Source organism: Coenobita brevimanus, chromosome 46 (assembly GCF_032717465.1).
Source record: "Coenobita brevimanus isolate Jiangsu-jjx chromosome 46, ASM3271746v2, whole genome shotgun sequence".
In the NCBI taxonomy this organism is placed as follows: Eukaryota; Metazoa; Arthropoda; class Malacostraca; order Decapoda; family Coenobitidae; genus Coenobita; species Coenobita brevimanus.
This window is the reverse complement of record NC_136999.1, coordinates 24,019,809-24,043,096: the sequence shown is the minus strand read 5'-3', so window position 1 is coordinate 24,043,096 and position 23,288 is coordinate 24,019,809.

The following is a 23,288-nucleotide window of genomic DNA, read 5'->3' as shown; positions in this document are numbered from 1 at the left end:
GTCTCTGCAACACCCGTGAGAAGAACATTGGATACGGAAGGAACGGCCATCCAGAGAACAGTTCACAGTTGGAAAGAACATCAAAATGTACAGCTAGTTCAACCTCAGAAGGTTCTGCTGCCCTCACTACATATAAAATTAGGTTTGATGAAACAATTTGTAAAAGCTCTCGATATGGAAAGCGTATGTTTCCAATACCTCGGCTTGAAGTTCCCCGCACTTTTGGACGAAATGCTCAAGGCAGGAATATTCGACGGTCCACAAATAAGGCTGAGGATGAGGGTGAAATCCATGAAACAGTGTGATAAAGATTGCTGGACTGCATTTCAAATTTTCTTGGAAACGAGAAAGCAGAAAACTATGAATCCTTGGTGGAAACTCTCCTAACATCGTTGAGAGGCATTTTTTGCAGTCACGTGAACTTTTTCCCAGAGAATCTCGGCACAACCAGTGAAGAACAAGATGAAAGGTTTCACCAGGACATCAAGATTATGGAGCACAGGTATCAAGGGAAATGGAATGTCAGCATAATGGCATGCTACTGCTGGTGCTTGCAGCCTGAGTTTAGACACTGAATATGCTAGGATCTCTAAAAGAAGGAAATTCCAGCCTTAGATCCACTGCCAGCGCTTATCAATGTCTGGCGTATCACATTTAAGCATTTTTGCGGTAGCCTTTCAAGTGTTTTTTTCATTACAGTGCGTTCAATGCTGGCAGTATTCCCTTTATGGCATAAATATACTCAGGTGTTTTGTGAAAAATTTTGATGTTCTACATAATTTTTGAAAGCATATTCGAAATCAGCACTCTCGAATTGTGCGAAATCAGCATGAATCATTAAATCAACATTTTTTTTTTTTCCCCCAAAATGTAGACCAGTGAATAATCTAAGAAGGTTACAGGCACAGTAGGCTAGAACATCCATAAAACAGTAAGACGCAAGTGACACGTAACATACGGTATCTGAAATATCCTTGAAATGCGTAGGGGTAATGCTGGAAAGGGAATTATAAGATACTAGCAGGGTACCTGGCATTGCCGGGCCAAAAAGGCGAATACTCTAATCCTATTTCTTCTAGTTCAGTCTTTCTTTCTATTGTAGAAAGTCTATGTACACACGGTCAAAAAAGAATCGGGCAGGAGGGGTACGATGATATCTGAAATGATCAATATAGCTTGTGTCGTACTTCGAATATTTATTAATTATCATCTGAATGTGCATCCAGTAAAAATTTCAACCATAATTATCATATGAAACCTATCTATGACATACTTATGTAAGTATGTTTGACAACAACGAGGAAAAAAAAATCATTAAATATTTCTAGAGTCCATTGTCTGTGTCATCAAATTGTTTCGGGCCAAATGTGCACCAATACTTTTTTTTTATTCGTGTGTACTCCTTATGCTTTTGAAGAGGGATTATAAGAGGTACAGGAACTTTCTATTTCAGTAGACTAACACACAATATTTGTATGCACAAGTTTACTATTACTGGTGATCTCAAATGACCAAAGGAGGTCAACCTCACATAGCCTATGGCCGAACTGGAGGTCATGTGAGGTTCCATGCCAAAAATTGGGCTGCTGGGTCCAGTCGTTCGAGCGTGTATTACAGGTGACCTCAAATGACCTCGGAGGTCAATTTCTCATGGCCTATGTCCGAACTGGAGGTCATGTGAGTGTCCTTGCCAAAAATTGGGCTGCAGGAGTACCTGGCGTTGCCTGGGCCAAAAAGGCGAACACTCTATTGACGACCTCAAATGACCCAGATTTGAATTTAGGACCCCCTAAAACCATCCTTTGGTCGCCCTGATTCAGAATATATATGGATCTGGAAGTCCCTGGCCCTTGGTTTGGGTGTGATTGAAGGAAAAACAAAGAACGTGGCCTTTTTATATAGATATATCTTGAATTGTGTACATTATCAACAGTATGGGACAGCTTGTACTGAGGGGAGACTGCAGAAAATAAAACACTGTATCTGTAGCATCATCAGTTCCTTTTCACAGTCCTTTAAAAACGACTATTCAGAGTTGTGGAAAATATTGCTTGTGAATTAACCAGAGATTCCATTAGTGAATGATCACAATGGAAAAACAATAATATGTAGAACATCGCAATATTGTCCAAGGACAATTTTGATAAAAACTCCCACGGCCATGGCCTACTAGAAGCCGAGCTATAAAGAGACCTTGAAACCAAAGTCACTAATCTTGTGCATATCACCTTAGGTTATCACAATTTATTAGTCCACCAAGTTTGGTGACTCTAGCCTTAATCCTTCATATAAAATTAGGTGACATCCCGATGAGTCCCAGCTTTTTATCCCAGGCGATGTCAAAGAATAATCAACCGCTAACCGCATTATGGCATTACTGTAGAAAAATTTTAGCTTCCAAGCTTAAGCGGTTCTTGAGAAAGCGTGCCTGACTCACTATTTCTGTGTTCCGGATAATATCCGGAGATCCAGTTGACACATTTCCACCATATACAATACATATAGACAAAAAAAGTGGACATCTGTCCGACTCTGATGACCAAGTCCGAAGGCTCTAGGCCAGATAGCCTTTTAGATATAGTAGTTTTAATATGAACAAGAAAATAATGTTTACAAGAATAACAAAACATCCCACAGAGAGGTAGAAAGTTTTAATTATCCATAATATAACGAGAAGTGATGTCAAGGCGCAACAAACTAGTCCTCGGCAGTCATTTTAGTACTGACGAATAAACACAACTTGATATCTAGTCAAAGACGTCACATATTATATTTGGAGTAAATCGGGTGTTACAGTTGCTGTTCCATTGTCATTTCATTACATTACAACAACTGATTTATTCAAGTGATGTTCGGATAAAATGTTCGATATAATCAGGCGGATTATTTACTCTGAATTGATTACTAGCACAGATGAATCACAGCTTTGTTGTTACTGTTAATCACTGTACAGTGCAAGAAAAGTGAACGTATAGCAGAGGTACATAAAACCATTTTCAGGTAGCCAAAATAATGTAAAAAATTTTCATGATTAGAAGTAGATATTGCACAACATCTTCCTTCCACAGAGTTCAGAAATCAACTCTCAAGCTTTGTAATATCGTCTGGATGAGATCATAGTAAAAATTACGGATTATGGACCTTCAGGTCTGAAGGGAGTGAGCTCTGAATACAATGCTTAAGCAAAATGTTTAGCACTATAGTGAGTCTCATCTGACGGAACTGGGTCTCTGTCACAACTTGAAAACTAAGTCGTGGTTATACATTATACGACTCAGTGGACCTTAATTATGAGGTAGGGGTGAATCTTCTTGGTTACTAGTCAAATAAACCCTCCAGTCAGTCAACACTTTGTCATTAACTGAGATGAAAAGGGTTACGGGTCATCGTCATAACAAATCAAATGACCCTCAATAAGGAAGGGTAGAACCAACAACGTAACTAAAGGGTTTGGTTATGTAAGCTAGGTACAACCGAAATGGAGCACCTTTTCGTGCTAACGAGCGAACGAGCTCTTCTGATTTTTTTTTTTTTTTTTTTTTTTAATTTTAGTTCCTGCTTTTCATATTTTTTATTGCTTCAGAATTATAACAGAGAAACGTATTTGGGTTTATAATTTTTACATTAAAAAACTTGATATCTTGAACGCAATTGGTCAGCCATTGTTGCTGAGAAAAACTTAACGTGAGAACAGCTGACACATGTAAAAGCGAATCGCGTGCGGAATATAATTCCACGATAATTCAAACTGACATTTCTAAACCTAACTAAAACACACAAAATCTTAAAAGAAAAAAAAAACTTAATTCAAATTCCATTGTTACTGTGCAATAATAGTTTGCGAATCGTAAAAACAACAATGAATTGATAGACCTATCAATTAGTGAAAAAAAGAAAGACTGCTCTAGCTTTATTAGATAAAAAGTTATTAGCCTATTTGAAGCGTGATGGTCAGGTAGTGCCTGGCCCCATAATATAATTTTTCACTCTTACACTGAAAGTAAACTTTGCCCGCACCTTTCGCTCTCTCGCTCGTAATAACATCCATGTAAGGAGTAGACTGTAGCACCAGTCGAGCAGGGCAGTACTCCCGAGGTGGATGGAAAGCTGATGGCAGGGAGTGCTGGAGCTCCCGTTTCATCAGCCCTCAGGACTAGTTCCTGACCATCCCCCTTTGCTGAACTTTAACAGTGTCTCAGTTACACAGAGAGTAGGCCAGCATGCTCTCCAACACAAATTTCTCTATCTACACCAAACTACATGCACAGTACACACTACACTTCCTTTTCCAAAATTCAAAACAAATCATGGCGTCTCATCACCCAGCCTCGGAGTCCCCGGGGGGGGGGGACCATAAATGCCCCCACCTTCCGCCCCTCTCCCGGTGATGACTCAAGGTACGGCTGCCCACACTCCCGCGAGGTCCACTCAGCACTGTCAGCGCTGGCCGAGATGGTAATCACGAAACACTTGTAGTGAGCTCCGTTCGAAGCATTCACTGGTGGGAGGGAGAAATAAGGAGGGAGGTTTGAGGGGGAATGGGAGGTTTGAGGAGGCTAGGGAGGTTGCCTGACTACTACACTAGAGGTGAGAGATGACCTGAGGAGAGGAGCTACGAGTGGAATCTTTAATAAAAGTACGCAAATTTACCCCGTTACCAATCACTTGTATTTTGACATTCATGTCAATTGATATTAACATCAATAAAGGTTAGATCAACTTATTAGTTGTAACACAAAGATGTAACACAAAGACAACCGAGGTAACATTACTGCTTTACTCGTATTGTATGCTCTTTGTATTATCAATCACTAGATGCTGTGAAATACTAACACAATAACTGCTTACGAATCATGAACCATAATGCTCGTTATTAAATGTAGCATGTGTGAATACCTCCATAGTGCGTGTGGTAAATACTGATACCACTAGCTCACACATCTATTATCCCCCGTATCTAGCGTTACCTAACAGTTTATAAACGTAGTATCGGATATCAGGGCTAGCATTATCCCTTACTTGACAGCAGGCTTGTGATAATCTGAATACTCTTAAGTAGCTTGTTTCATTGAATATAATGAAAACGTTATGCCTGATAATCCATCACGAATCCTTTGGTATTTCTTCTGTCTTTAGACAGCAAAAATAAATAAATAAATCATTTGTGTATTGTATTTTCAATCAGAAAAATTTAAGCTCTACACACACACACACACACACACACACACACACACACACACACACACACACACACACACACACACACACACACACACACACACAGTTTTTTAGCTCCTCATCGGTCATGAACCAAATCATTTCAGCTTTACAAAAATCCTCTTCTCCTGTTCCCCGACTGTATGCTGTTCCTCCTTTCCTACCTCTATCTCTTTCTCCCTTGTTCTGCAAAGGTTTTTCAAGGTGAGTATACAAAAACTCATTTAATCGATATGGTAGATAATAAAATCAATGAAGATGCAAGTATGTGCCGAGGTATTTCTAAAACATCTACACGACTTAGGGTTTCTTTGAGTCATGTTTGAAAGAGACATCAATAGTACTAGAGCGCAGTGGAGAGGCACTGCCTGCAGCGATGTGGGCTCTTCTTAAAGGGATATGACGCCCTTTTGATTCCGATTCAGTCCCTCCTCTCTTCTTTTTTTTCCTCGTGCTTGCTTTTCCTCTCTCTCTCGCCTTCTCCTTTGTGCTACAATGTCTTTCATGCCTTGAGCAGTCGTCCCTTGTAATACCAATATCCGGGGTATAATGTATTGGAGCCAACATTCGCCTCACAAATATGTCAAGGTTTTCTATACCCAGGAGGTGGTAGTTACTCTATGCTTTTAAGCAATTTTTGGAATAGCAAAATCTGACTACCCTACGAGTTAAAAGTGATATATAGGGTTCACTGGATATACTCACAGCCTTTGGTATGCCAGACCAGGAACTGTAAATTTCAGTAATTGCCTTAACCATCGTTGAACTACTCTGACCATGTAAGCTGGACATTGGTCATAAACGAGCATCACTGGGCCGGGAGGGATAGGGGCAATTTCTCTCTTGAGGAAATCGAGGAAACCTGTCTTTCTCGTATATTTCGACTACCGTAAGTTTAATAGCGTTCAATATTATTACTCAAATTGTAAAAAAAAAATAATAAGGAAACAAGTTGTGGCGGCGACCCTAAATGCGGTGTTAGTCTGTGAGGAGTTCATTGGTTCTGTCAGTGAGAGCCAATCACATTCTGTGGCCATGAGAAGACAGCCAATCCTCGCGTACCGAAGCCGATGTGGACGGTCAGTGGTGCTAAGACCATATTCCTGGACTGCACTCTTCATCGTGATGAACCACCACGACACCCTGCTCACACGGCGTGCCCGCATCATTGCTCTGCACGAGGAGGGTATAAGCAGTAGGAGCATCGCACAGCGAGTGGGGTGCTCAAGATCTTGCGTCCAGAAGTGGATCGAGCGTTGGCATCACATTGGAAATTTGAATGACCTGGGTATGCTGGTAACAATCTATTTTGATTAAGGGTCTTTATTAATTATGCCTGCAAATTTCCGAATGTGTAAAGCACATATTTTGGCAAAGATATTCATTTTGGTGGGAAATTAAGATTACTGTTTCTCTACTGATCGTCCACATGATCATTTTGTTGTAGATCACAAGAAAGTGTATAATATGGAGAATTGTCTATACATCAAAATCCCTGTAGGGGGTACTATTACTTATAGGTTATTGCACCTCTGTCACGAGTCACCAGTCAAGAGGAAGACCAGCAGATCATTCAGGCAGCTGAAAATGATCCGTTTACAAATGCCAAGGCGATCAGGGAAGAGTTGTCGTTGGAAGTGTCAGCCGAAACTGTTCGTCGTAGGCTACATCAGGCAGGCATCCACCACCGAATGCTGGCCAAAAAAGAGCAACTCACTGACACACACCGCGCTGCCAGGCTGGCCTTTGCTCGGCAGTTTATAGACAAGGGGATGGAGTTCTGGGAGAGTATCATCTTCACAGATGATAAGTCGTTCTCTTCCAGCAACCACGGCAAAATACAATTATGGCGAAGGAACTCTACGAGGTAAGGGTTAGAACTTTTAAGTAACTACAATATTTAATAGAATGTTCTAATGTTAATCACAGTTGCACAGTCTACTTTATACATATAGAAGCATTACTTGTTCCTATTTTTTGCCATATGTAAGCATCTCGCAGTCACAATAGCTAGTCCATGGAAAAAAAAATTATTTTAACTACTCTTGTTTCGTCATGCTGCTACCTTATTGTTCGTTGATAAGCAGGTATCTAAATCATGAAATACATTAAGCTACACAACACTCAGATTACGGAACCCAGGTGTTAACCACTAATTGACACACGACTAAAATGTAGATAGTAAACCTCGCTATCAACGAATGAGCATCGGCATCCATGAACTGACAACTGCAAAGACACAATATTGGGCATCACACACTTGAACCAAAACTAGTTGCCATACAGCATTTTAATAGGGATTTCTCTGCTGGAAGAAAATCCTATGTTTTGCAAAGCAATAATGGGTTTTCTACTGTGGTAGGAATTATATTTAGTTAATTTATTAATTTAACACCTTTCAGTTCTCTTTGACTTGCTGCATAAGAATATTGTATGGGTCATCCTTCATAAAACTGTCAATGACTGTAGACTGTTTTACCCATAACGTTCATGAAGCTTCCCAGTTGAGTACAGATAACTCGTCTAATACTAATCTACCGATTTATCGTATATTTGGCATATCTTGTGTGAATTTATTGGTTAACAACCTGGTATAAATTTGGATATTATCACTGGGTTGATGTTGAAACTCCTAAGAATGGGAAAAAGTTATATAATCTCTGAGTATCTATTAGTTTTGGGAAAGGGAATTAATAATTACCAGATGGTAAACTTTGCCCAGTTCATAAACTTCGCTAGCATTTAATTTTCGTGTTGCGTGTATCACGCCAATATGACCGCAGACATATTTATGAGAAGGCACGAAGTGGAAGAGTCACGGTAAATGTGTGGGGGTTACATGACTCTACATGGTCTGGGTGACATCTTCCAGATCGACGGCCGCTTCACTGCTCACAAATATGTAGATGTCTTACAAAATAGTTTCCTCCCATCCCTCAGAGAAAGGAATTTTCCTTTCCCTCTCGGCCCTCTGATTTTCGTTCACGACCGGTGTCCTGTCCACATGGTGAGAGTGGTTCAGCAATGGTTAGGCAATAACCAGAACTTACAGGTCCTGGACTGGCCTAGCAAAGGGTGTGATATGAACCCCATAGAAAATCTGTGGGGTTCTATCGTGAACACCTGGGAGCCGGAGACGGAGAGGACTGCTGCCGAATTGATGGACCATACGAAGACGCAGTGGGAATTGCTGCGAGGGGACCAAGACCTTGCCAGGAGTCTGGTAATGTCCATGCCTGATCGCTTGCAGGCGGTCATCGAGAAGGATGGAGGATGGACTCGGTTCTAGGTATAACTATTTTTAGTAAGGACAAATTTAATCCTCTTGATTTCCGCTTGTGACTCAAAAGGTTGATGTTTAGATCTATACGTAATTGTTCCCATTCTCTCAAGATTATTGAATGTATTGGCATGGTGTGTGTAATTAATTTTAATACCTTTTTTGTTGCTACCAAATGCTGAAAGTTATTTTGACTGAACACCAAGAAGCACTTAGTGTGATAAAGAACAATTATAATTACATCAGGAAATGTGCAAGTGTGATAAAGAAAATTTCTAATTACATTAGGAAATGTGCAGATTGTAACTTGTTATTGTTCTTTTACAGGAAGTGACAGCAGATACGGGTGGGTTACGTGGATATTCATCTGATACTATTATTACTATAATAAAAAAATATTATCCACAATCTGACACATTCGGATGCAATACAGTAACTTAGGGGCTTTAGAAATTATATTAAGTTCTTTCTGGTTATCTTGAATGAAATAGGCTACTTTACGGTATCCAGAATATTGCACTTCTGCTATCACGTGAGGGATATTGCGAGCCCACTTTTATAGACTGTTAAGTAACGCTAGATAAGGAGGATATGGTGTGGTGTGCTAGTGGTGTCAGCAGTTGCCACATGCAATATTAAGGTTTCACAATTGCTATATTTAATAACAGCGTTCTGGTTCATGATTTCCAAGCAGTTATTGTGTCACTATTTCACAGGGTCTAAACCTTGACAATAAAGGTATCAAAATATAAATAATTGGTTACCAGGAATAGTTTCGTATCTTATTAAAGCTTCCACTCAGCTGCCTCCTACGTCATCCCTCACCTCTCATGTATAGGTATCCCCCCCACCCTTCTCAAAGCCCCCTTTTTCCCTCAAACCCCCCCACCCCTTCCGTACCACTCCCTCCCACCAGTGAATGCTTCGAGCGGAGCTCACTACTAGTGTCTCGAAGTTAGTATCTCGGCCAGCGTTGACAACGCTGGGTGGACCTCGCGGGAGTGTGGCCAGCTGTACCTGGAACCACTGTCTGACTCTCTTCTTCATTTCTGCGACATTCGCGGCCTTTCCTCTAACTTTCGCTCTGTTGAGCACCACCTCCCCTCCTCTAAACCTCACCTTCTTTTTCTAACTGAGACTCAGCTGTCTGAGGCAACTGACAGCAGACCCTTTTCTGTATCCTCCTACTTTCTCTATACTCATTTCAAAGCTTGTGTATATATATGCAACGACTTATCTTGCTCTCGTGTTCCTGAACTCGATTCTTTTGAATTCTCTACACTCTGGCTTCGGCTTTCCTGTCATTCTCTGACTAAATATATCTGTGCTGTTTACTTATCCCCTAATTCTATTGACTATCAAAATTTTTTCGACTATCTTACTTCTACGATGGAACACATTCTATCCATTTCTTCTTTCTCTGAAATCTGCATTCTAGGAGATTTCAATGTTCACCACCACGTTTGGCTCTCCTATCCTTTCACTGATCCACCTGGTGTACAAGCCTACATCTTTTCTATCCTTAATAACCTAGAGCAGCTTGTACAGCACCCTACCCATATCCCAGACCGCCTTGGAGAGAGCTCCAACATACTTGACCTCTTCCTTACAACTAATCCTTCTGCATACACTGTTAATCTTTTCTCTCTGTTGGGCTCCTCCGATCACAACCTTATCACATTAACCTGTCCTATCACTCCGGTACGGCCTGTGGACCCTCCAGGGAAACGTCGCCTGTGGCATTTTAGAGCCGCGGATTGGGAGGCCCTCAGGCAGCACTTCTTTGATTTTCCCTGGAATGATTATTGCTTCCATGGCCGGGAGCCATCTGAGTGTGCCTTGCGCATTACGGAAGTTATTCTCCCAGGCATGGAAGCATACATTCCTTTCTCTTATCCTTTGAATAACGCAAGAAAGCCTTGGTTTAATCATGCTTGTTCTAATGCTGTCCACAACAAGGAGAGGGCTTACAAAAGGTACCGGAGCCAACCCACCCCTGAATCACATGATCTTTACGTTTCTGCCCGGAATTGTGCTAAGTCTGTTCTTCGCTCTCCTAAAAATAATTTCATCCGTACTAAATGCTCTCAACTCTCCAGTTCGAATTCTTCCTGCTCCTTCTGGCACTGTGCCAAAAACCTTTCTAACAACTTCACCTTATCATCCATCCCTCCTCTTTTCTACTCTGATGGTTCTGTAGCTATTTCTTCTACTGATAAAGCAGATCTCTTTACACAGACTTTCTCCTCCAATTTCACCTTAGACGATTCCGGTGCTGTTCCTCCATCTCTTCCCGCCTCTGACTTCATCATGGCTGACATTAAAATTTCTTCACCTGATATATTTTCTGCCATCACTGGCCTCAGTACTAACAAGGCATATGAGCCTGATGGGGTCCCTCCTGTTGTTCTCAAGAACTGTGCTTCTGTGCTTACACCCTGCCTAGGCAAACTCTTTTCCCTTTGTCTGTCAACTTGTACCTTTCCTTCTTGCTGGAAGTTTGCTCTCATTCAGCCAGTCCCAAAGAAGGTGACCACTCCCAACCCTCCAACTATCATCCAATTGCTTTAACGTCCTGTATTTCAAAAGTTTTCGAATCAATTCTCAATGGAAAATTTTAAGGCATCTTTCCTATCACAGCCTACTTTCTGATTGTCAGTACGGGTTCCGTCAGGGACGCTCCACTGGCGATCTTCTCACCAATCTTTCAGACCCCTGGTCATCCTCCTCTCAGGACTTTGCCGAAAGCTTTGTCACTGCACTTGACATCTCAAAGGCTTTCGATCGAGTCTGGCATAAATCTTTAATTTCCAAACTGCCCTCTTACGTTTTCTATCCTTCTATCTGTGCCTTCATCGCTAGCTTCCTTTCTGGTCGTTCTATAGCCGCTGTTGTAGACGGCCATTGTTCTTCTCCTAGATCTATCAACAGTGGTGTTTCTCAGGGCTCTGTCCTATCACCTACTCTCTTCCTTTTATTCATCAGTGACCTTCTAACCTGTACATCTAACCCTATCCACTCATACGCTGATGACTCCACCCTTCACCTTTCCATTTGGTTCCCGCAACGTCCATCTCAGCAGTTACTTCAACAAACAAAGGATGAGGCTATGGCACAACTAATGTCTAACTTGGCTTGTATCTCTGACTGGGGTAAAAAATATTTTTGTTATTTTTAATGCATCTAAGACTCAGTTCCTACACCTATCAACCCGTCATAATCTTCCACAGGATACCCACTAATATTTAATAATATTCAGCTCAATCCTGCATCATCTTTGAACATGCTTGGGGTTTCATTTACTCGGAACTTACCTTGGAAAGATCATATTACATCTCTTGTCAAATCTGCTTCCAAGAGATTGGGTGCTAAGCCGACTCCGTTCTTTCTTTACCCCTGCACAATTGTTGACTCTATACAGGGGTTTTTATCCGCCCGTGTGTGGAGTACAACTGGCATGTATGGGAAGGCTTCCCATATACAGCTCCTCTCAACAAGGTGGAGTCGAAGGTGTTTCGTCTCATTAACTTCCTCCTCTTAGTGACTTCCTTCTATCTCTGTCTCTTTGCTGCACCGTTGCATCTTTCTCTCTTTCTATCACTACTTTAATGGTCACTGCTCCTCTGAACTGTCTGAATGCATTCCTCCACCTCTACGACGCGACGGGTGCGTAGCACCCGCCTAGCAGCAAACTCTTATCTCTCTTCTGTCCAACTCTCTAATGCAAGAGTTAACCGTTACTCCCAGTCCTTCATTTATGCAACAGGTCAACTCTGAAACTGTCTCCCTCTGTCTGTATTTCCTGCTGCCTATGATCTCAAGTCTTTCAAACTCAGTGTGTCCAGGCATCTCGAAATGAATGGATCTTGAATTTGGCTCTCTATCGTATTTTGTTTTTCTCTTGGAGGGAACTGTTACTGCGGGCTCATGGCCTTTGGTTCCTTCTTCCTCGCATAAAAAAAAAAAAAAAAAGACCTATGTTGCCCTCTGTGAGATGTTGGAGCCTGAACCTTGGGTACCATAATCCACAGCATACGTTGGTAGGTGACTACCACGTGCTCATGGATGCAGTGCTTGATCGAAAAACATCCTGCCTTATCTTCGAATTTGAATCTGTAGAGTTGGCATCTCGGACCATTAAGCCACAAAGCTTCTAATGCTGGTGTAGAGAGAGAAATATCAAGATGATAATGATGGATCTGGATTATATAATTGTTCTGTTCATATTGTTGTCACCTTCTGAGCATCATTATCATCATATCATCAACAAGATTCAGAACAAATCCTAAATAAAGTCAATATCACAGTTGTATTTCCGGGTAGTGAACATCCATCGCCTGGTGCATTTCTGAACTTGATTGCTCGTCTCCTAGAATGGGTACAGAGGAACTGTTTACCGATATCGAACATTAGCGTTTAGTAGCAGTCAGTCTTCCCATGACGCCATAAATTATGCAGCACCGGCCACATTAAGAGCAGTTATGATGATATGACGATGATGATGCACTTAAGATTTAGAAGATAGGTTGGACAGAGCAAAGAGAAGAAGAAGAAGAAGATGATGGGGATAACGATGACGATGACCATGTCGACGACGACGATTGCGACGGCGACAATGATGGCGACGACGATGATGATGGCGACGACGACAAAGATGATGACGACGACAACGACGACAGAGATGAAGACGGCAGCGATGACGGCCAACGATGATGATGACAACGACGACGGTGACGACATTCATGACAACGACGACGACGATGATGACAATGAACCACGCCAATGACGACGATGGCAACGACGATGACGAGAATGATTCCGATGATGACCACGACGATGATGACCACGACGTCGACGACGAGGAGGAGGATAATGATGATGATGACACATTTAATATTTACATACTGAAAGGTGAGAGAATAAGTGTAAAGTTATCAGACTGACGTGCAACCATCCGGGTCATAAATTGGGACTTCGTCTAAGTCTGTGGGAGTGGAACACATCGCGTTCAAATCTAGTTAGTGACAGACAGACGGACAGGACCACTGTGAGAAGCTTGGATATCTAAGGGCTTATGAAAGACTATATTCTCGACGATTTATTGGCTCTTTAGAACATCCTCCATAGTATGTTTATTTCTGCATACAGCACGTTATGATTCTCCTGCATTCTGTTTAATCAGTCTATGACAATTTAAAGGTAGTGTTACCAGAAGAGAGAATATTAAGGCCAAAAGTGCAACATAAAAAGTAAAGGAAGTATGAAAAAGCTTTATATGGCTCCAGAATAGAACATAAAAAGAACTTATTGAGGCGCAACACGCAAAATAAATGATAGAGGAAGTGCTATAAAACTTCCTATGTCATAACAATAGGGAGGCAAATCTGTGTCCGGGATGAGGTTGTTATAGCAGGGGCTGTCGGAAATGTGAAATTGCCGTGCTGGATTCCGCATTCCCTGACTGACAAAAAGTTGTACGTTCGAAAAAGTATGTTAATTGCCAAACTAATGTCAATTGTTGAAACCATGCAGCGTAATTCCAACACGACAGGAACAAAAACGATTACAAAATCTTTTATTATTAGATTTTTGAAAATACAGAGCTCACCTGGTTGCATTCAAATTGATCAAAGTCAGTGCAATACGTCCACTATTTCTCGATCCGGCATCCATATTGATGGGAGAGTGTTTCAGAATAATTTTGTGATGTCAGTGAAAATGGCCTCGTGGCGATGCTGAGAGTATTCCTACAGTAGCCTACTACATTCTTGTTGTTACAGCGTCAGACTCGGCTGGACGTGAACACAGTGAACCGAAGGCTGAAGTTAGCTTTCTCCGGCAGTCTGCCATCCTCCTTTCAGATGAGAAGGAGGGAGGGACTTGATGATTATCGTGTCTGTAACCGAGCAGCAGAGCCACCCGGCTATATCGATGCCACCACGTGAAGGAGTCGCTCTCCATCACCACCCTGTTCTTGCTTCAACGAGATGAAATTATGCATCTTTGGGAGTAACTGTTGTGGAGAGACGAGTAGCATAAGGCATTAACCCCTTCAGCACTATGACATCTTTTAACATTTTGCTCATCCGTAGGTTAGGTACATTTTACCATGTTGGTGTCATAGCACTTGTAAGTAGTGAAGGAGATAATGGAAGCTTTCTTCATTGTCACTACTTTTCGTACGCTTCCCATTCTCCTCTCCACAGCCTTCAGTTCTCATCCCTTCTTGCATGTAGCTGCGGCTGTTGCCCTTTCGTTATTCAATCGCTCGTTTGCAGGGTTCTTTCTTTGTTGGGATAATTCCCTTTTTTGCTCGCAGTAGATGTCACTTTAGTTTTCTCTGTATTCTCGTGCGTCTCCAGCTTTTTCACATCCAATCCACACTCATTACTCTGGTTCATCATCCTTACCTTCACACACCACCAGGTTTTGTACACCTGCTAGCATTTGTCTGTTTTTCTTACACCAATCTCTACACCACCCGGCAACAGAATATTATGAAGTATGGTTTTTATTACCTGCATATGCCATCTCTAGTAATTTATTTTTTATTTTTTTAATAAGATCATGCCCTGGTCTGTGAAGTCAATTCCTTGAAGTCAAACAATCCTCCTGTGGGTTAGCACCAGACGTTACAGATTTATTATGTAACTTATTAGATCGTTCCCTTAGAACGAAGAGGTCTCCAGCACACAAATAGAGAATGTACACACCGTCACAAGTCACTTTTTGGCCGCTAATACAATACCAAACAAATAATTATGAAATACGACCAGGCTCTTTCATTCACGAATATCATGATGGTATTAGCAAGAGAGTTTTTATGACTTTTTGATAGTTTTTTTGAGAGAATTGCGAAAAAAAAAAAGCTGACATCCCCGAACTATACCCAGGAACTGATGGGAGTGACGCCGTGTTAATGAAAATCACGGTCTAGGTTCCAATGGCAACTTAAGTACGATCTTTCTTGTCTGTTATGCAGCATACATGTTGCATATCTTCTAAATAGAACAACATCGCCTGGCGGTAGCTTGTAACAATGTCAAGGTTAATGGGGCTTACTTTCGAGAGGACTCCGCATACATGGCTCAAGCATGACTAGTGGAAGCAAAGAAAAAAGAAAGTCATTAAATAAAAAAATGTAAATAAAAAAGACGTGGTCATTCTGAAAGGATATTAAAAAAAAAAAAAAAAAACACAGGGACCAAAGTAAAAGGATTAGTGAAAGTTTTTGACTCCTTCCTTATAATGTCTCTTAAACAGAATAACAGCCATTCATGCAGACATCACGGCACTGAACGGAGTGGTGGGGCAATATTCAAACCCTTCATTCTGGGAGTCACTCAAACTTTTAAGTAATCATTGTTAAGTTTCAAGAATTAAACATTAGAAGATGTCACAGAATTGCAAGAATTAATATTGCTGTCCTGTATGCAAATTCTCTCTCTCTCTCTCTCTCTCTCTCCCTCTCCGTTTGGCGGTGGCGTATTGATTTCAACCCACAAAAGGTGACTGAAGGTATTTGTTGCATGCAAGCCCATACAATTATAGATCCAGTACCTACTTTTTAATGTTCTGGACTACGGCAGCCTAACGTTTGTCCTCTACACCAGGAAATGTTTTGTTATATTGTACGAAGGAAGAATTAAGGTGGAGTGACATGAAGGCCGGAAGCGTGAGGGGATAAGGCAAGGGTAAGAGGAGAGCATGAATGTGGTTCAGACAAGAGAGAGAAAGTGCGTGATGGATATAATAATACAGTGAGGGGAGAGGTGAATATGTCAGGGTAAGGTGAGAAAGCAGAGAAGGTCACACAAGGGGAGGATTGGAAAAGAAATATCTATTTGAAGAGCACTGGTAGGCAACCTTCTGAATGCCTAGTTTTTTTTTTTTTTTTTTTTTTTTTTTTGCAACACCATAGTAAATGGAGTTATTCGAATACAGTATCACCTTTCATATTTTGCAGTTCCATGAGTATCGTCTTTCACATTTGCAGTATTTGTGATGATCCAAAAGCAATGACATCACCATTTGTTAAGTACCAGAGGTTTCCATCAGACCGAGACATTAGGCTTTAGTTCACAGATCAAGTACCATAAATATAAACATAAACTTAATCACTAGTTCCCCTAGTACACATGCTTGCTACCGGTGCCCAGGATGTACGAAACTAGATACTGGTTTCGGCACAATACTCAAGACCTCAATACTTTCTTTGAAGAAAAAGAAATGAATCCAGTTGTGGAAGCCTGCAAAAAGAATAAAAATGTCATTTTCAGGAAAATGATTAAAAAAAAGAGTCAAAGTCAAGGCTTGGACCTCGCGTCCATTTATATTCACATTTATATGTTACGGATCTAAGCAAATGTCATAGTTTATCCTCTTACCAAGAATACTGATAACGGAAGAGGAAATGTGGTTTTATCGATTGAAAAAAAAAATACCACACGTAAGATGAATAAACAAGTATAAGCATCATAATTTTTTCCCTGGTAAAGGTAGCCAAACCTAGTCTCAGTTGGACTAAGGTTGCCTAATCACGAGCTCCTGCACCTCCAAGTGGCCAATATGGGATTGGTTGATGCTGGTACCCTTACCTTAATTTTTTTTCCTCTCGTCCTTCTTGTTTCTTCGTTTTTTTTTTTTTTTTAATAGATATTTCATACTCCATTTCCCTCTTGTTCATATCCACCATCTATCTCTAATCTCCTTTTCATCATACTCCATTTCTCTCTTACTCATATCCACCATTTCTCTAATCATCCTTTAACGTCATACTCCATTTCCCTCATATTCATATCCACCATGTATCTCTAATCATCATTTGACATGATACCCCATTTCTATCTCCTGCCCATATCCACCATCTGTCTCTAATATTCCTTTAACTTAAGCATTGTATCACTTTTTCATTGTCTCTTCCTAATTCCATCCTTTCAATATGTTGTAATCCTTCCTTGCCTTTCGATAAAATTCCATTGATCATTTCTCTTCTTCCATCGCTCATGAACTTTTGCTTGTAGCTTCTTAAGTCCTTGCTTCTTCCTCTTCCTCATAAACAGTCACTTCTAACTTCAGAAATTACTTTCATGTAGCGTACAGTCTGTTCACCTCTCGTACACTTTCTTCCTTCGCCTTCTCTAATGTCTTTCATTTGTCGCAGCTAATGAGTCGTCCGGCTTCCACTTACATTTTTTACCCACCTTATCCTTGATTTATGTTTCCGTCCATCGAAGTAGGCCAGGAAGAAACTCTCGTGAACTCTAGAGGTTTCCAAGCCGACTAACATCTCGATATGGACGCGCATTGGTTACTTGGCATAAACTGTCTTTGCACATACTTAGGAACACAGTCAATTGCTCAAAAGTGAAACAACCAAGTTTGCAAGATCAAATTTGGTCTCAGTGACAGCGAAGGTAGACGGTTGGTTCATTTCTTTCGTATGCGCAAACTGGCATCCACAACAAACAGCCTTTATTTCCACGGGGGTCTTGTTTCTGTACGAGTTGATTTTAGTGACTATTGGCCAAGTAGTTTAGGTGTGATCTATATTATACGCACACACACACACACACACACACACATATATATATATATATATATATATATATATATATATATATATATATATATATATATATATATATTTATATATTTATATATATATATATATATATATATATATATATATATATATATATATATATATAAATATATATATATATATATATATATATATATATATATATATATATATATATATATATATATATATTGTTACATAGCCTATGATTTCATCATCCTTTGTGTAATTCTAACGTACAGTATGCTGCATGTTTGATCACGAGCGTGTTCTACCTCACTCCCCCCCTCCTCCCTTATAGTAGAGTAAGTCGTTCTTTCTGTTGTTCAGAGCAGGAGTGTCAACTCTTTGTCCCCTCTGGCTTCATTTGCGCGTCCTTCTTACAAGTTGTATCAAGCTCTGCCGGCCCCTATATAATGAGCTCAGTCTCTGGATTATTGCCACTTAGATCTACTCCTCATTTTGTTCACATCTCTGTCCTCCCCTGTACAGTTGTTATTATTGTGAGTGGTCAGAAAGTCTCCAACCATCTAGCAGCTGTGTATTTTGAGTATAACCGTTATTGCATTTTTTCTTGTACTGTGTAGCGTAAGGTGTTAATTCTTAGGCCTAGTAAGGTTTTTGTGATTCATGTGTTTTGGGTGTCAGCCTTTCTTAATATTATTTTGTATCTGTAATAATATATCTTGCATTCACTGAGTATTATCTGGTATTTCATTTTATCAGGGCTGACTTAGATAAATTTACTCATGCTAATTTCGTGTTAATAGAGACTATTGCAGTTAACTATATATTTAACCTGTTTTTTGCCATTACATTATCCTTATGAGTCCTGAATGTTTTGTTATTAGTTTGAGCATTAAACTTTAACTTGTAATTTTACCTAACTCTTTTGTTTTAAACCTGGAACTTTACGGGACAGTAGTGATTTTTAGTAGTCTCACTTAAAGTGTACAATATCTTTCTCTGTTCCGTAACATAAATTTGGCGACCTCGCCAGGATATTCAGGATATTATCATAAGGATATTGCTTGATACTTTGCGACTGTGATTTATTCATGATATCTACTATTACTACACTTGAAGCCAAAGATTTTTTGTCAAATGTGCAAACAGTGTGTGATGTAGAAAACAGAACAAAGAATGAACTTAAGCTTGTTGCTCAACAATTGGGAATTGCAGTTCACTCTCATCATTCTAAAGATCAAATTGTTGGCATGATTAATAAAAGCTTGTTTAATGTAACTCCTCTAAATGAGCAAACGCAGATTGAAATAGCTAAGTTACAGCTAGCTCTGCAGGAGGCTCGTGTTAAGGAAGCTGAGTTTCAGGCTCGTGCTAAGGAGGCTGAGTTTCAGGCTAAAGAGGCGGAGTCTCAGGTTCGTATTCAGGAGGCTGAGTTTCAGGCACAAGTTGAATTTGCTAGGATTCAGGCAGACCATGAGTATCGCATGAACAAGGTGGAACTGGATCATCTAGCTCTGATGATTTTGATGTGGCTAAAAATGTTAAACTTGTCCCTCCTTTTAATGAATCTGATTTAACAAAGTATTTTCAGTTGTTTGAGAGGGTACCTACAGGTTTTAATTGGCCCAAAAAGTATTGGCCAGTACTCCTTCAAACTGTTCTCACCGGTAAAGCTCAAGTAACTTATGCATCTTTGCCTCAGGATCAATCTGATAATTATGATGTAGTTAAGAGCTTGATTCTTAAGGCCTATGAGCTTGTTCCTGAAGCCTATAGAGTAAAATTTAGGACAACTTATAAGCAAGATAAGCAATCCCATGTTGAGTATGCAAAAATCAAAGAAGATCTGTTAGAGCAGTGGTTAAAATCTGAGAATGTGGATTCTGATTTTGACAAATTTAAGCAGATGATTTTGCTGGAGGACTTCAAGAGGTGTATTAATAAAGATGTAAGCCTATATCTTGATGAGAAAAGAATAGATAATTTGTCTGATGCTGCAGTTTTAGCTGATGAATATGTCCTCACTCACAAGAGATATATATTCTAAAGAAAAAGGGAAAGCTGAGAGTAAGTACATTGCCTCTACTCAGAGTACAGGTAACAGGAAAGAGAATAAAGATGATGTTTCTCAGGAAGTAAATACCAGCTCCACCTCTAGATTTCAGAAAAGTAAATGTACTTATTGTAGTAAGCTTGGTCATACTACGGAGAAATGTTTCAGGAGACATTGTGATGTGAACAAAAAGGAGTCTTTAAATATTCAGTCAATTGGTCGAGTGTCCACCCTTGAGAGTACCCAGAATTCTTTAACCGAGTTAACTGAACCTGCTTTGAGGGGTAAATTAAATTCTCATGATGAAGCTCCTCTTTTGACCAGTAACATGGGTGACACTCTCAAGAGTTCATGAGCTAATTTCCTGTCTGATGGTTTTGTCAGTCCTCTGGACAGTAATGACAGGAAATCAGTTAAAATATATCGTGATACAGGTGCTTGCCAATCCCTTATGCTGACCAGTGTTCTAGGCTCTAATGTTAATTCCTCTGATGAAACTGTAATCTTACAAGGTGTTGGGAATAATTACTTCTCTGTCCCTTTGTGCAGAGTGAATTTAGAGTCTGGTTTTGTTAATGGTTCCGTTATGGTCGGGTTGGTTGAGACACTCCCAATGTCAGGTGTAACTTTCTTACTTGGAAATGATATTGGTGGAAGTCAAGTGTGTCCTGCTCCTCAGTTGTCTAGTGAGCCAGTGGCTGCAGCCCAGGATTGTGATGTCCCTGATGTGTTCCCTGCATGTGCTGTCACTAGGGCTAAGTCTAAAGTTACTGGTGACTTAGAGGATAATGATGATGATGATGTTATCCTAGCTGACACTTTTCTTGCTAATCTGGACCACTCACCAGATGAGGCAGTACCCCGTAGTGTTGATAATTTGTCTCGTCAAGAGTTGGTTGAGTTGCAGGTTGCTGACCCTGAGTTGAAAGGTCTAGCTAACTCTGCTTGCAGTGAGGAAGAGTCAGCTGGTGCTTCTACTTGTTATTATATAAAGTCAGGAGTACTTATGAGGAAGTGGAGACCCCCAACAGCATCAGCCGACTGTGAGTGGGAGGTTGTACATCAAGTTGTCATCCCTCGTGTTTGTAGGCAGGATATCATTAGAGTGGCTCATGATTCCAGTTTGGCAGGACACCTTGGAGTGAGGAAGACTGTGGCACGCATTTTGAAACACTTCTACTGGCCAGGTACCTTTAGGGATGTTTCCTGGTATTGTAAGTCTTGTCACACCTGTCAAGTTGTGGGGAAGTGTAATCAGACCGAAAAGGTTGCACCTCTAGTTCCCATTCCTCCTTTTGAGGCGCCTTTCACCCGTGTGTTGGTGGATATTGTGGGCCCTCTTCCTAAGACTTCTTCAGGATTTTCTTATGTGTTGACCCTGATTGATATGGCTACTCGTTATCCTGAAGCCATTCCACTTAGAAATATCTCAGCAAAGAACGTGGTTAAGGAAATGCTAGGGTTCTTCACAAAGTTTGGTCTGCCCAAGGAGGTACAGTCAGACCGGGGAAGTAATTTCATGTCAAATGTTTTCAAGCAGTCTCTGAAATAGCTGGGCATCACCCAGATCACGTCTTCAGCTTACCATCCCCAGACCCAAGGAGCGTTGGAGAGATATCATCAAACACTCAAATCGATGCTCAAGAAATACTGTTTGGAACATCAGAAAGACTGGGATAAAGGTCTTCCATTTGTTGTATTTGCCGCAAGAGAATCTCCAAATGAATCACTGGGCTTCTCACCTTTTGAACTACTGTTTGGCCATGAAGTAAGAGGACCCCTTAAGCTACTCAAGGAATGCTGGCTGTAGGAGGAAGATGACATCAACCTGCTGGAGTATGTGATGAAGTTCAAAGAACGGCTGTCCACTGCTTTACGGCTGGCGAGAGAGAATTTAGGAGCTGCTCAGGAGAAGATGAAGACTTGGTATGATAAGAAGTCCAGGTTACGCCACTTTCAGCCAGGAGATCAGGTTTTGATTCTGCTACCAGTGCATGGGCAACCTCTTCAAGCCAAGTTTAGTGGTCCTTATTTCGTGGAGAAGAAACTCAGTGATGTCAACTATGTCATCGCCACACCAGATCGTAGAAAGAACAAGAAACTTTGTCACATCAACATGCTAAAGTTATATCACAGGCGGGACGAAAATAACCCAGTCTGCACTGTAGCTGTTCCACCCGAGTCTGCAAGTGAAGTTCTCGCATGCAGCATGAGCCTGAGTGATAGTTTGGGGAAGAATCCTGATATCATGAATGATCTCCAGACTAAGCTTTCTTATCTAGCTCCCGAGGAAAGGCAGGAGTTTTCGGCATTACTGCAGGAGTACCTGCAAGCGTTCCGTGCCACTCCAGGAAGAACCACTGTGTTGATGCATGATGTCGATGTTGGAGACGCAAAGCCAATTAAACTGCCTCCTTACCGTGTGAACCCAGTGAAAGTTCCTCTCATCCAGAAGGAGCTTGGCTACCTGTTGGACCACAAGATGATTGAGCCCTGTCAGAGTGAGTGGAGTTCTCCTGTCACTCTAGTCCCTAAGCCAGGTGGGTCACAGCGGCTTTGCATTGACTACAGACGTGTTAATCAGATAACCAAAACAGACACTTACCCTCTCCCTCGCATGGAAGATTGCATAGACAAGATCGGAAAGGCTAGGTACATGAGTAAGTTTGATTTGTTAAAGGGATACTGGCAAGTACCTATGACTGAACGTGCTAGGGAGATCTCATGTTTTGTAACACTAGGAAAGACTTTTGCATGTTCTGTAATGCCATATGGTTTGAAGAATGCACCAGCCACATTTCAGAAGCTCATGAATGTTGTAACAGAGGGTTTGGCAGGGTGTGTTGTTTATATTGATGATGTATTAATCTTCAGTGACAACTGGAAAGACCACCTATGCCATGTCAGTAAATTTCTTGAGCGTTTGGTTCAGGCTAATCTTGTAGCTAATTTATCAAAGTGTGAGTTTGGTCAAGCTAAAGTTCAGTACCTTGGGTATGTAATTGGTGATGGACATGTTGCACCACCAGCAGCTAAGGTTCAGGTTATAAGTGATCTTCCGAGACCTAAAAGTAGGAAAGAGCTACAAAGATTTTTGGGAATGGTAGGTTATTACAGGAGATTTGTTCTTAACTTTTCAATTCTTGCATCACCACTTACAGACCTACTGAAAAAGGGAGTTAAATTTG